The sequence below is a fragment of the Saccoglossus kowalevskii genome, chromosome 19 (assembly GCF_978046115.1).
Source record: "Saccoglossus kowalevskii chromosome 19, keSacKowa6.1, whole genome shotgun sequence".
Lineage (NCBI taxonomy): Eukaryota > Metazoa > Hemichordata > Enteropneusta > Harrimaniidae > Saccoglossus > Saccoglossus kowalevskii.
In genome coordinates, this window is record NC_140659.1 from 33,166,539 (window position 1) to 33,181,628 (window position 15,090).

The 15,090-nt window shown below is 35.7% G+C and overlaps 2 protein-coding genes across 2 annotated transcripts in view; one reads left to right on the top strand and one right to left on the bottom strand.

The window, feature by feature from the left end:
- LOC102801998 (uncharacterized) overlaps nt 1-11,837 on the bottom strand; it is a 29,444-nt gene extending 17,607 nt beyond the window's left edge. The window contains exons 1-2 of the mRNA XM_085493931.1: nt 11,797-11,837; nt 7,958-8,006 (exon numbers count right to left, since the gene is read on the bottom strand). The gene's annotated coding sequence lies outside the window, so the exon portion shown is untranslated. The remainder of the gene's footprint in view (nt 1-7,957; nt 8,007-11,796) is intronic.
- Nucleotides 11,838-12,100: 263 nt separating this feature from the next.
- LOC102801886 (maternal embryonic leucine zipper kinase-like) overlaps nt 12,101-15,090 on the top strand; it is a 67,738-nt gene continuing 64,748 nt past the window's right edge. Inside the window, exon 1 of the mRNA XM_085494104.1 lies at nt 12,101-12,382. The gene's annotated coding sequence lies outside the window, so the exon portion shown is untranslated. The remainder of the gene's footprint in view (nt 12,383-15,090) is intronic.

The following is a 15,090-nucleotide window of genomic DNA, read 5'->3' on the forward strand; positions in this document are numbered from 1 at the left end:
GAGACAATTATGGATAAACCTAAGTTGAGAACATATACTCAATTCAAAACAAACTACAACTTTGAGAGTTACTTAATTATACTGAATCTAAAACATAGAATTTCTGTCTCTAGATTCCGAACAAGTAATCACAGCCTAGCAATAGAAAAGGGTAGACATACCCAATCTAAAATTTCTTTGGAAAACAGGATTTGTAAACAATGTACTTTAGCAGACATAGAAGATGAAATGCATCTCCTCATCAAATGCCCAAAATATCACACACTGCGAATGGATATATTCTCAAATATACAGTTTCCTGATGAAACAAAAACTGACCAACAGAAATTTACATACTTAATGAAAAATTCTAACACAAATGTAATCAAACTTGGAGAATTTATACACAGCTCATTCTTAATGAGAAACGAGAAAGATACTTAACAAAAACACTAAAATCTATCATTTATTATTTGCTATAGTTATTTTGTTATTTTGTTTTTTAATATCTTACTTTTGTTGCTATAAACTGATGGAAACACTGTATTTCTAAGGATGCAATAAATTATCTTTATTATTATTATCAGTGTGAAAGTTGGAATTTGGTTAATTATGCAAATTAGGTAATTAATATGCACAAATATTTATCAAAAACTAATTGGGTCTCTGCATAATTCTAGATTCATTGAAATGTGATGATTAGTACTTTAGATATCAGTAGAAAAGCTGAAAATTAATTATGCAAATTAGGTAATTAATATGCACAATTATTTACCCTGAAACTAATCAGGTCTCTGCATAGTCCTAAAGGATCTATGTACCAAGTTTCATTGAAATGCGATGATTAGTACTTGAGATACCCGTGGAAAAGCTGAAAATTAACTAATTATGCAAATTAGGTGATTAATATGCACAAATATTTATCCGAAACAATCAATCTCTGCATTGTCCTTGAGTATGTAAGTACCAAGTTTCATTGAAATGTAATGCTCACTACTTATATCAAAAGCTGAAAATTAATTAATTATGCAAATTAGGTAATTATAAGTACTGATATTACCATAAAAACTATCAGGTCTGTGCAGTGTCATATGACATATATGTACCAAGTTTCATTGAAATGTGATGATTAGTACTTGAGATATCAGTGGAAAAACCGAAAATTGACTAATCATTATGCAAATTAGGTAATTAGTATCCACGGATTATTACCAAAAACTAATCAAAACCTAGCATTAGTTCAGAGCATATATGTACCAATTTTCATCAAAATCCAATGAGTGGTTGTTTAGATATCAGTGGAACAGTCATGGAACCACTAAAAATAGCTAATTATCATGCAAATTAGGTAATTAATATGCAAGGATTTTTACCAAAAACTAATGAAATCTGCGCATATGTTCAGAGCATCTATGTACCAAGTTTCATCAAAATCCAATGAGTGGTTCTTTAGATGTCAGTGGAACAGTCATAGAACAGCTAAAAATTAGCTAATTATCATGCAAATTAGGTAATTAACGAGCATAGATTTTTACCCAAACCTAATCAAATCTGCGCATTGGCCCAGAGCATCTATGCACCGAGTTTCATCGAAAACCGATGTATGGTTCTTGAGATAGCAGTGGAACAGTCTGACACACATACACACACACACACTCCCACCCACACACACACACGCACACACACACACACACACACACACACATACATACATGTACACACACACACACATACAGACACACTAACTGCAAAGACTCCCATTTTGTGCTTCGCACATGGAAGTCAATGACTACTCTCAGCTTTGCTTTTCTTTAAAAAATATACAATTTACTGTTGGATGATCTTGGTGATAAGTACATTTGGTGAATGTAATCACAACAATGTACTAGTGTAGCATTTAACAAATAACTGTAGTACACTCAGTTTGATCATTGTTAAAGTGTATTTGATGTTTAGTACCCTGTTTAACACTAAAAAATCTTTGATATAAATTAAAGATACTTGAGAAACAACATTTCTGTTTCACAACAATAATACAAATCATAAGTCGTGTGATGATAAATCAAAGAAAGCTTAGAAAGAACTCCCATGTGCTGAGCATATTGAACACACATTAAGATTAGCTTTTCAAACAAGAAGCTTGGCAAACAAGCCAAGCATGGCACAGGCCCTGTTAGTTATTGAATTTAAGATATATAGTTTTGTTTATAGTAATATAGCATGAATATATCCACGTCAGGAATATGATTATGATGATTGTTTAACATTAAAATGATTGACATTTGATCGTCAAATGAGTACATATTGAGAAATATTGCTCTGGAACAGCATTAATTAAAACAAAATCAGCCATTTTGAATACATGTATATATAAAATATATAAAATTTGAACATAATCAGTCAAAGCATGTCAGAGATATGGCTCTAGAAGCACATTCATCAAAACAAAATGGCCGCCAGTCAGCCATTTTGAATCCGATCTGAAAAATAACATAGTTGAACTCTGGTGACCTTGCCCTTTGTTATATAATATTATTCCCTTTATTATAAGTTTGTTTCAATATGAATATGCATTGACAGAATTAATTTTGAATACAAACAAGTTTTGGGGTTGAAACAAGAGTGGGGAATCAGTCTACCGAATGTCTTTGATAGATGTAAATATCTTACAAAAACATTGGTGCTTAATTTGTTTATTTTAAGGGACATAATTTCCAGCTTTATTCAGAGCAATTCAGATATTTTAGTATAAAAACAAATGCCTCATTGCAGAAAACATAGCAAAACTATTGAATCCTTGCCCGCAAGGGAATAGTTGATGAACTGGTTATGTTAAGACTAAGAATTGGCTAAATTCTTGAAACAGTGACATTTTCTAACAAACTTTTTATTTCTTACTACCAAATATCACTCTAAGCTATACATTTGGGGGAGGGGTGTTGATTTTGTGATGTTCTGCTTCCATAGATTTTTGTAGTTTCTCTAGAACAGTGGTTGATCATCATGAAGGGAATGGCCTTGAAAGAGAAAACCTTTGGAAGTGTCTTCATCGAGTTAAAAGCTCTGCAGGTATTACTGGTACTGTTGGTGGGATTTAACGTTGTTTGATTCTACAGTATTCTCATTAGTGACATCATTCACAAAACTGCCTCAATCACCACTTTTATTAAGAGTGTTATGTAACCAGGTATCAGAGACAGTTATACCCTGTGATTTAAACAGTTCAGTCTTGCTCACTAAATAATGCAGAGCCTTTAACACTTTATAAGGACGAATATTTTCAAACTGAACATGACCGCTGTACGCTAGTTTCCTTTTCAGTTTAATGGGTACTGTTTCTGATTCACTTAATTTTCTTGGTAAGTTCAGTATTGTGCTGTTTAAATTTGCAAGTACGTTGCTAATATTATCATGGATACTTAATTGACCACCACATGGTAGCTCTCTTATTTGCATAAATGGAATTCTTGGAGATTTCAATCTTTCTTCAAGTTCAAGTGGGTATAAACTTAATTTAGGATTTTTGTCAGGAAATTTCATTTTATTAGCATATGAATATGATGGGATAGCTTCTTCTTTTCAGGGAATTAGAACAAGTATTAGATATCCATTGTTTATCACTTACTGATTTAAAATCAGTTATACATAATTTAGCAAGTTCCTCATTATATTTATCATGATTACATTCAATAACAGAATGTCTATACCATGTTTGATAACAGCAATTACATACATATTCTGGTTCTTCAGATACATCTCGCTGAAATTCATTAATGAGTTCACTAAATCAATCGTTTCCAACTACATTTTTACATTTCAATCTCTTAGCATTAAACTTTCCTCAAGTTGTTGTATATTTTTTTCTTTTTAATCTCTTTGCATTTCTCTCCTTTTTCAATTGTTCTACATTTTTTCTATTTAATCTCTTTGCATTACGTTCTTTCTCAAGTTTTTGTATATTATTCCATGTTAATCTCATTGCATTCTTCTCCTCTGATTGTTCTAAATTTTTCCGCTTTAATCTCATTGCATTCTTCTCCTTCTTTAATTGTTCTAAATTTTTCCTCTTTAATCTCATTGCATTTTACTCCTTTTCAAATTGATCTATATTTTTTCTACTTAATCTCCTTGAATATTTTTCCTTCTCCAGTTGTGAGTGTCGCACTCGGCCCTAGCACCATCGACAATGAAACCAACGTTGCAATATTGTAGCAGCTAAGAGAGTGGCTGAAATCATGTTATATTGGCTTCATAACAAATTTTAAAGCAGCTTGCGAATCCATAACTGGGCCCAGCAATTTTGCAATGTCACATCAAAGACTGCCAACTTTTTTACCATTTTTCATCACCACAATTAATAAGCGTCTCATCTGATAAGAAAGCAATGTTGATTTGACCTCTATGATGAAACACTAGTAGTGATTTCATTATTAGCCAATCAGTAAAGCAGATGCTTAAAGGTCAAAAATGATTGCCTGACTGTAAACAAAAGCATCGTGTGCCATCGCAGCAGAGCGACTCCATTTTTCCTCTCTCTTTATTGTGATTAGATATGAATGAAAAGCGCCAAGCTGACAGACTGCGAAATCCGTGGATTAAAATTGTGTGGGACGACATCAACGTACTTTAGGATAAAGCTGTAGGTATTTTGCTCGACGGCTACAGCGACGCTGACTTGGACTTTGAGGGTTTAGACTTTGACGAAGATGGCAATGAACATACAAATAAAAATCTGAGAAAATTATTATTGATCCTGTATGACAGTTGATCCGTAATTTATCAAGACCGGAGATAATTTTACGCAGTTTAACCCCTGGCATTTTAGTTCATTTTAAGTTCACGTGTATTGAGCATGTTTGTCAGCGGGGAAATCTTAATTCAAATCATTTCACACTGTCCATTTTTAATATTTCTGGTTTATTTTTAACATGATAATTATTTTTGTTTTACTTCCAATGTTGCATATTGCTCATTTATTTCTGTTACATGTTTTCATTTGCCATTCTATTCCCTACAGCAGTTTGATCTGCGTGTTTTTTTTTTGCAGGGGAATGTCCGGGCATAGGCCCACCCCTATTTTTTGGCAATTTTCCATGTTCAGGACATTGGGCTTTTACTTGGATAAATCATAGAGGTAAAAAGAGAAGGAGTCACAGCCAAGCTTAGATCCAAGGTACCAGGATGGTCGCCGCTGTTTGTACATAGATCAGGGAGTTTATTTGCCGAACGGACCAAGGAGGACAGTTTCCTCCCAGCGCAGTGAGGATTAGCGTGCATTAGCATACTACGGACGCCTTCGGCAGCACTCGGCGATTTTCGTGACAATTCTAGTCAAATTCTTATAAACAAATATGGCGACGATTGATAACGCGCACAAGTTTGACTACGATGCTGAAACTGCTATATCCTTCAATTCAGAAGACGTAAACAAAATCGAAGAGCATATTACAGACGAAGAATTGTTTTGCATATGCTGTGATAGAAACGATTGCTCGAAAACAAAAAATGCAGCGAATTTCTTGTACATGGTGTATAAAGAAAATTGATGCACTGCCATAGGTAGTAGGACATACACGAGATATAAACTTCAAAAAGTGTCATTTCTAACCTCAAAATTCAGTTTCTGGTACAACGCGGTGCGGTCCATGCCATGCACCATTGCCAAGTTATTAAACAAGCTTTATTTTGGACTAAAACACTAGTACACTAAAGTACGAGCAAGGTTTCAAAACATTACAATATTGCTGATTCAAAAATACAACAGAAAATGTGCTGAAAAACGAAAAATTACATAAACTTAAGAAGAAGTTCTTCGATTTTCAAAATTCCAATTTTCCCGATCTCACAAACACGATTCCTTTACGTATAGAAGATCTGCACATGCTTTATGTACGTTGACATTTACCGCGACACCGTAAAACAAGACATTGGAATGTGTACTGTGCGCAGCAACGCTTGAGAGTAAATCATACGTCGGCGACGATCCTGGGGTGAAAGGATGATAAGACAAAGGGAATTATGGGATTAAACTTGTCTAAAACAAAAGTTTAGGAGGATTATTTTGGCTGTGACTCCTCTTTTTACCTCCATGGATAAATACAGTATATAAAACCCTATTGATTGTATTTAAAGTGATGAATGTATTGTATTGCCAGACAATAATAAATATGTATTATGAATATGCAATTGTACAGTAGGATTACATGGTTTTCAGTATTACAACAGCCATTTATTATAATTTCATTGACTCCAACCAGATGTCATGTCAAAGGTCAAGTGGCACACAACTCAACTCCACTCAACTTACCTTGGCGCACTATATTTAATTAACATATTTCAAGCCGAGATGCTGTTATACAGATGAAAATGGATAACAAAGTCACTAACAGTTTGACATATGGATTAGGATTCGTATATTTATAGGATCACCAAGGTATTGAAGGCATCACTGTCAACAATGAACTAGATGAAAGCATGGAGGTAAAAGACAGAAGGAGTTACAACTAGTTTAAGCCTATTGATCAAATTTCCTTTGTTTCTAGTTGAGTTAATCTTCATATCTTGTCTGTTTAAACGTCCTTTGATACCCATGATCATTTCCGACGCTAGCGTTCACTGTTCTCGTAACCAAGGGCATTTTATTTTCTTGGTTGCTATGCGGTGTTCTACGAGAATAAGAGTAATTTAACTTGTGTGATGTGTCTAGAAAGAATGCCATTGTTATGACAAGTTTATTTATGTTTGAATTTTTAAAATCGGCCGATCTATCAATAAGTAAAGTAGTTTTTTTCATTTTTCGTATGCAATTTCTATAGGTTATTTCAACTGCTGTTTTCGCACTTTTGCACCAAATTGGCCCACATATGTGGTAATTTAAATTTAAACCTCCATGATAGGAGTCCTTGTTCATGCCGCATTGAGGTCGAGTGGGTCAAATGTCCAGGGTGACTGGGTAGAGTTCAATTTGGGACAGGGTCGGTCAAGAAATTTTTAGGTCAGGATGTCTAGAAATTCTACAATCTGATTGGTGTCAAAAAGAAAATTACAGCATTGTGTCAGACGTAGTTAGTGTCTGAGTGAGGGAGGGTGCACTAACCGAGCCAAGCTTGTCAGGCTATGTTCTAACCATGTAAATAAACTTTGTTCTGTTTAAAAAGACTTTCATTTTTGATACTTATACATTCAACTGACATGGAATCGCAGTTTTGCAAAAATTAAACTGCGCAAACTTACTATTTTTTACTCTTGTGCAAAAATAACTTTTAAGGGGTTAGCATACGTTTAATGTGTTTTTTTCGATATATTTTTTTATTTTAAATTATTGCTGGTTATGACAGTATCTATGACTGTGCTTTTATTCTGAACAAAAACTCCATTTTATAAGGCATATTTCGACGTTTTTTTTATTTCAAAACATTGCCACGTGTTATTGTTTATAAACACCACCAACACAAGCACAACACTCGCATGAAAGTAATCCTAATTGACACTTGATGAAAGATCCGATTTGCATATCAATACTACAAAGTTTATGTAATTACGGTACCCATTTCGCCCAACCTTCCGCTTTTACACCCACAGCTTATTGCTTGATTTCCGACCGCGCGGTCTTGTCCGACCTGAAACCGACAGCATTTTAATCGCTCTTTTTTTCGCTCGCTCGCTCATTGAAAACATTGACTGCTCGCCAAAACACTGATCACTGAGTAGTCGAAATGGTGGTTTTTCAAATCTAATAGTTGCATGACACTCAATCGTCAAAGCAACTTAACTGGGATCTCTTGTTACGTGTTTTCGGTGCTTGTTACAATAAATATTTTATTTTAATGAGTCAGTTACGTAAAAAGGGCATACGTAACTTCTTTCGACAGAGCAGAGACACAAGGAAAATGTTAATGATTAATTCCAAAAATAACGATACCAAAATCAATTTTCAAAATTAAGTCACGATCAGTGAATGAGCTCGATCTATACGTACCGTAAAAGTGTTCCCACAAAAAATATTTTGACTAAAACAGCCACATGCTCTGAAAAAAATAGAACAGAGCTTGACATAAATGAATAATTCAGAAAAAAAACGTGTCAAATTTAGTTATAGCCATAAATATTTGTGGTGGCCAGACGGTGAACAATTCGAAAATAAGGATTCACGCGGAAGTCCTTCACGGCGGAAAATCCCTACTCTGGGTTACCTTATTTCACGACTAACAAAGAAAACTGATTCGCCGTAGACTCAGCTTAGTTTTTCTTCTTTCTGAACTGAGGTCAAATCCCCTTCGTTAGTCAAAATATACCGATGTTTTTCAGTGAATAATTTTGAAGCCTGTCACAGAACAAAAAAACTAGGTGAATCGAAGCCGGAGATTGGACGGTATGACGACCCTTAAATTAGCATCAAATATGCTTTGTTACAACATCATTGATTTGCTGAAAGTCACCTGATCGGAGCACGACCTGGGTCACAGAACCATATTTGTCCGTATTATCAACAGGATTTTGCGAGAGAACCACACCCACATTTTCAACCATTTTCAGCCCGGAAGTTGTCAATAAATGTCGAAAATCTCGTGCATTTCATGTATTCGGATAAAATAAATCTAGCGATTGCTAAAAATGGTTATTAATATATTCCCTGATGCTCTTGGAAATTTTATTTTTTTGATTTCAAGAAATGGCTAGTTGAAGTTGTATCGACTTCAAGGCGGCTGTTTCACCGCGAACAACCAAGCTCTGTTGTAGTTTCGCGATGTAAAATGAAATATATAATAAAAATAATTATTTAATTATTTGGGTTTTCAGCCCACGTATTACGGGACATGATCCCCATGAATTACGGTCAATGTTTTGTCTCGGCTGATTGTGATAAATGCCGAACGTCGGGCCCGACGCCCTTTTTAAACTCAGTATGGAGAAACCAACGGGGATCGATTTCCCGAACAAATTATTGGGGCACGGTCGACAGACATTCCAAACAATGGAAATTATCAACGAAAGAGGAGAATTTTCTAGATATACTGTCATGACAAACATGTCAAATTAACAAATACACAAAGAGGTGTAATATTAGGTTTTATTTTAGGCTTAGCTAAATATTTTCTTTCACTCAGCCCATGCATGGAACTGCCATTTAGCTTCATGGTTCTTCAGCTTGTCTTCGCCTTGAGGAAAACAACAATAATTATACAAACCGTAAACACATTGCGAAGACTCAACAGTCGGGAAAGAAAACCCAGACAACCATGTCGTACCATGGACGTCCATGGTCGTACTTGTGTTGAAATACATTTTGTATTTCACGTCAGAATATTGTTGAAAATAAAATATTTATTCCAAGCCAAATCGAAGTCAAAGGGTCAGATTGCGTGCATATAATTATAGATAGTTAAAATGAAAAGTATTTGAACTTTTGTCGGCTGTTCAACATTTATAAAAACCAGTAAGACAATTATAAGACAATGTGAACCTCGGAAATTTTCTGCGAGCGAGCAGGCGGTGATATTTCGGGGTTTGCGCGGTCGAAAATAAAGCGGAAATTGTCCAGTCGAATTCAACAAGCGGTCACAAAAACGAGTGGAAAAAAGCGAAGTCATTGCTCTTGTTCGCACCACGGTTACTAAAAAAGAAACAGTGTTTGCACGCTTTCTACGACGTATCACACGGCTATCAGTTTTACAGTGAACAGTAATCAAAACAAACTTGAAGATATCTTGTGCACACGGCTTAAACCATTTTCTTTATTTGGAATAACTCCGCCTCCACACCATATTAGTAATATGCAAATCATTACGTCACTTTCGCGGGAAGTCATCACATTGTCGGTTGCCACACGGTAGAGCCGTTCTGAGATTTCAAAACATATTTCATCCTGTCTTTAACGTGTATAACGTTTAGCCCCGACATTAGAAGGCATTATTTAGTAGCTGGTCACCAGGCAGACATGTTTCAATAAATATAACTTCATATTTTTCAAAATTTTTAGGCCTAGTTTGAGATTCATTGACCGTTTTTTGCGTTTATCTTGAAATTGATTTCTACGTAGTTCTACAGATTCAGTACGCAATTTCTAACAAACAAAAGGTCAGATCGTCGCCATTTTTGGTCAACTTTACCGCTATATAGAGTACTGGAGGAATGTTCCTGGATTTTTTTCTGTCTGCCTTCGTTTTGATTTTTAGCTTATTTTTATATAGAGACATGTTGTTTTTACTCAGGTATTAACGTCCAAACATTTGAAATAAGGCTACATAAAAACAAATTATAGTTGCAAAAAAACGAAGAACATTGTACATGAAGCACCTCTCTATAATATTTACATAAAAAAATATATTCAGACGTGCTGCAAATTAATTACGTCATTAACCGTTTTACTCCATTTTCGCGTATTCTCGTGATCACGTGACTTGGTATTTGCATAATTAAAAAAAATTGCCACATTTTCAAAGTTTGAAACAAGATCTTTATTATGGTATATAACATGTATGGGTAAGACGTATGTTTCAGTCTGTAAATTGAGACTAAAAAATTGAACAAGCGAACGTATGCTAACCCCTTGAAGTTTCAGTTTTACAGTATGCACTACTGCTCACATCGTCTGAATCGCATGGTTTCGCTAAAGCTGGCTATTCATAACCGTCCCACGAACCAGTGGTGATCGTGTTAGGAAAAGCTGTATTTCACTTCAGTTAAATCGAATTATTTGAAGCTTGTGCTACCAACCAGCGCTGCTGTATCATAAATTTGAAGATCCAGGGGTCATCACAGATTAAAACAATGGCGCCGTGTAGGCTCTGGGCCGATTCACCAGGAGTCAAGAACAGGTCTATGTTCGTAAACATGTTTCCAATTTTTGTTATTCCACGACCAGTGTTCCGGCGTTTGTGGATAAGTGAATGAAGACGATGGAATGTTTAAATATTTGTGCAAACTGTGTTTTAGTGAACTGACAAAATTGTTGAAACATGTTGACTTGTCCGATCCGAACGAATCCACATCATTTCCCTGGTCAGTAAATTCGTTCAAAGAGAAAAAGCTAGCAACACGTTGATTTCTATATTCAACCGAGCTAGCGCCACGATTTTACCAAGTAATATGTCGTTTCTATCGTGAGTTCTGATTGGGTAAATCAAATGAGCCCAAGTGTATAATCGTTTGAAAGCATGTAACATACAGTAAATCGTGGTGAAATCTACCAAGGGTTAATGTTGAGGCTTCGTTCGAATAAATGTTCTTTGGCTGGCGAAGATGTACTGCTTATAGCCACTCTGTTAACAAATAAAATTGTATCCCACAGAAAACAATTGAGCAAATTAAATCCGTAAAATACGCGATTCAAATGTGAGCATCAGTATATATTCTTTTTCGTGAGTACTAGTATATTTCAAGCCGAGCTGCTGTTATACAGATGAATATGGATAACAAAATTCACTAATGATTTGACACATGGATTACGATTCGTAATAATATTGTTGTGACTGCCCATTGTCAGACAAGGGTTATATGATCTAACATTTGTCGAAATCTTAACACAATAAACGCAGGCAGATTGTATGCCTTGAATCGTGGCGCAACACGCTGTTATCGTTAGTGAATTAATGAACAATAACAGTGTCAAAACGTAATGGTAAGACAGAAACGATATTACCACTCATGTCGGACAAAAAACAAGGAAAAAAACAATTGTCTCCGATCAGAATCCACTGTGAACTGTTCCAGTTTTTGATAATTCAATGGCAATGATTCAAGAAAATATTTTCCTCAATGATTATCTAATTTAAACTGAAAACAACTGAAGAATAATATCAATTTAATCAATCTCACCTCGACGTCCGACGCCATTTTAGTTTCAAATTACCCGACGTGCTTTTCTTGCACCGGAAAGCGCAACCATTTGCAACAGATGTATCATTGTTATCACTATTACTACGTGCATGATGGCAATAAATATGGACAGATACTTGTTGAAAGTACTTTTCAAGTTTAATAATTATTTAAACAAATTAACCGTTTTTTGTTGATGACACCGACTGCGTTTGTCTCCGTGCTCTTTCAAACATTCTTCTATATCCAACCTCCAGTAAAAATGGACTCGTCTTTCAGCTGAAAGATTCCTTTATTGTGATTGGTTGGCGTATCGGAGGGTAATTTTGTTTGAAAACTTCACACGGTAGGTGAACTTTTAGTCATAATTTTTAAATTATTTAAGCACAACACGGTGACTGTGTCATTAATTGACATCACAGGCATCTACAGACAACTCAATCGTTATAATCTATTAAAAGTCGTGAGCACTTCTGTTTGGTTCTGAAGCATCAACTGCTTCGGGTGCACACAATCTCAAGTCACTCCAAATCCAGCTCGGCCTCATCTACGAAGGTTTACCACTGTGATCGTAAACGACATGCAGGTCAGTGAATATTCTCGGCAAGTGTTCCTTTTGTACCCCCCCATCCTTATCCCTAACCCTAACTCTAACTCTAACACTCGCTCCCGTTTACCCAGTGATGTACAGAGGTACAAAAGGAACTCTTTCCATATTCTCTAGCTTGTTTAGTAGCCCTGAGTACAGTCCTGTAGGTTGGCCTCCTTCCGCTGATCATTCGGCCCCCACAGTCCTGAGAAGTCGCATAGAGCAGGGATTCGACACTATTGTGAAGGAATGTATTGGGCGATTTAAGAGGCATTCAGCTTTGCTGTTAAAAAATAAGCAGGTCGTCACGTCTAACTATTCTGAATGCCTTAACTGGAAGTGAAATTACATAAGATTTCCCACTCTAGTCGATCAAATCGACATTTTCCAACGTCAACCGAAAGTATACGCCGCCATCTTGTTCTTGACGTATTTATAAACAAAACGTTGTTTCGTTGCGTAAAACTAGTTTTTGCCAACGTTCCAGTGCTGTAGGTTCGTTTTTCGGCCACAAAAAGGGTATTTGTGATCGCTGGATTTGATCGATAGATGTTTTAGCTGGTTACAATCATGTAAACCGCAGAACGGTTCTCCGCCATAAATTTGTAGGCGGGTGTCGAATCCCCGGTCTATGCGACTTCTCAGGACTGTGGGGGCCGAATGATCAGCGGAAGGTGGCCAACCTACAGGACTGTACTCAGGGCTAGCTTGTTTAGATGACTATTTTAATTAATTGCCGGGTTTTTTTTACTGGCCTTTTCTCAAAAATAGATTGTCAGTTGTCGAAGGATAACTTTGGATAAAAGGATAATTTTGAAAGAGGAACAAAAAGTTTACAAATTACAAATTTGTTCACAAAACTTAATATAATGGCATATTTTTGGACATTTTTTGTTGTTGCATATTTTCAAATGTTGCACCATTGTCTTTACACTAGTAAAACAAAATAGTTAATTTTGTACTTAGAAAAGTGCTAAATATTAATAAAAATGCGACAATAAACAGCTGCGCGTGTCATTGTTTTTCTGCAGGCTTAACGACGAGGCTAATTAAAATAGATTGACAGAGGATTATGCAAATCACTGCCTCCTGCTCGTTGAAAGTTCTGCGCATGCTCCACTCAGTCATAACATCAACAACAGGGCTGCCGCCGGTGCTAACACGTTTATATCGTAAAAATATATTCTGCATACACGGAATCGTAGCTTTTAACAGTTTTAAAAAATGAATTCACGTATTCAAAGCTACGACAGTCTTTTTGCAAAGCGACACAAGGCAATCTGTAGACGTTCGCTGAAAATGTAACCTACTTCCGGGTTTGACGCTGTTCGGGTACGCACAAAGGCTTTCGGCGTTGTTCGGATATGTTGATTACAATCACATGTGCACGACGTCATTATTACCTCCATTCTGACCACTGGTTTTCTATGGCTTTATGCCTTCTCTTTTTAGTCCCCGTTCGGACGCAGTCCGAAAACAGGGACTTATGTTTTGACCTCCGTGTGTCTGTGAGTGCGTGCGTCTGTGCATGCGTCCGGACCTGTATCTTAGAAATGCCTGGACCAATCACAATCAAACTTCACACATACATCACACATGATATTATACATATGCACGTCAGTTTGTTTCACGATCTGATTTAAGATGGCCGAATGGCGGCCATTTTTGTGCTAAAAATCATCAAAATCAAGCATTTCCCAGCTGTTTATAGATGGATTTTGTTCAAACCTTGTATATACGTTGGACATTATAGGACCTTGATGCATAACATGTTGTTTTACGATCTGATTTAAGATGGCCGAATGGCGTCCATTTTTGTGCTGAAAAATCCTAAAAATCCAGCATTTCTCAGCTGTTTACAGATTGATTTTGTTCAAACTTTGTATATACATTAGACATTATGGGCCCTTCATGCAAATAATTTTGTTTTTCAGATAAGATTCAAAATGGCCGGCTGGAGGCCATTTTGTTTTAATGAATGTGGTTCTCGTGCCATATCTCTGACTTGTTTTGGCTGATTATGTTCAAATTTTAAATATTCATTATACATCATGTCATAGATAAACAGATATATTGGTTCGACGATCATATTCAAAATGGCCGAATGGTTCTCATTTTTGTGCTAAAAAATCATCAAATATCAAGCATTTCTGGCATTTATGGATGGATTTTGTTCAAACTTATAACACACGTTAGACATTACAGGTTCCTGATGCATGTCATTTTATTTTTCAGATTGGATTCAAAATAGCTGACTGGTGGCCATTTTGTTTTTAATGATTGGGCTTCTAGAGCCATATCTCTTAAATGCTTTGACTGATTATATTCAAATTTTATATATTCGTTATACATCATGTTATATATATGTATGTATATATATATATATATATATATATATATATATATATATATATACATGTATTCAAAATGGCTGATTTTGCATGCTGTTCCAGAGCAATATCTCTCAATATGGACAATTACTTGTTTGACGATCAGATACAAATGTTAATCATTTTAATGTTAAAAAAATCATATTCCTGATATGGTTATATTCCAGCTATATTACTATGAACATAACTATATATCTTAAATTTGATAACTAACGGGGACTGTGCCATGCATGGCTTGTTTACATGATATTATGCATCCAGAAGTGAACATGGGAAGTGTAAAGGAATACGTAATACCTACTCTATTTACTCCGA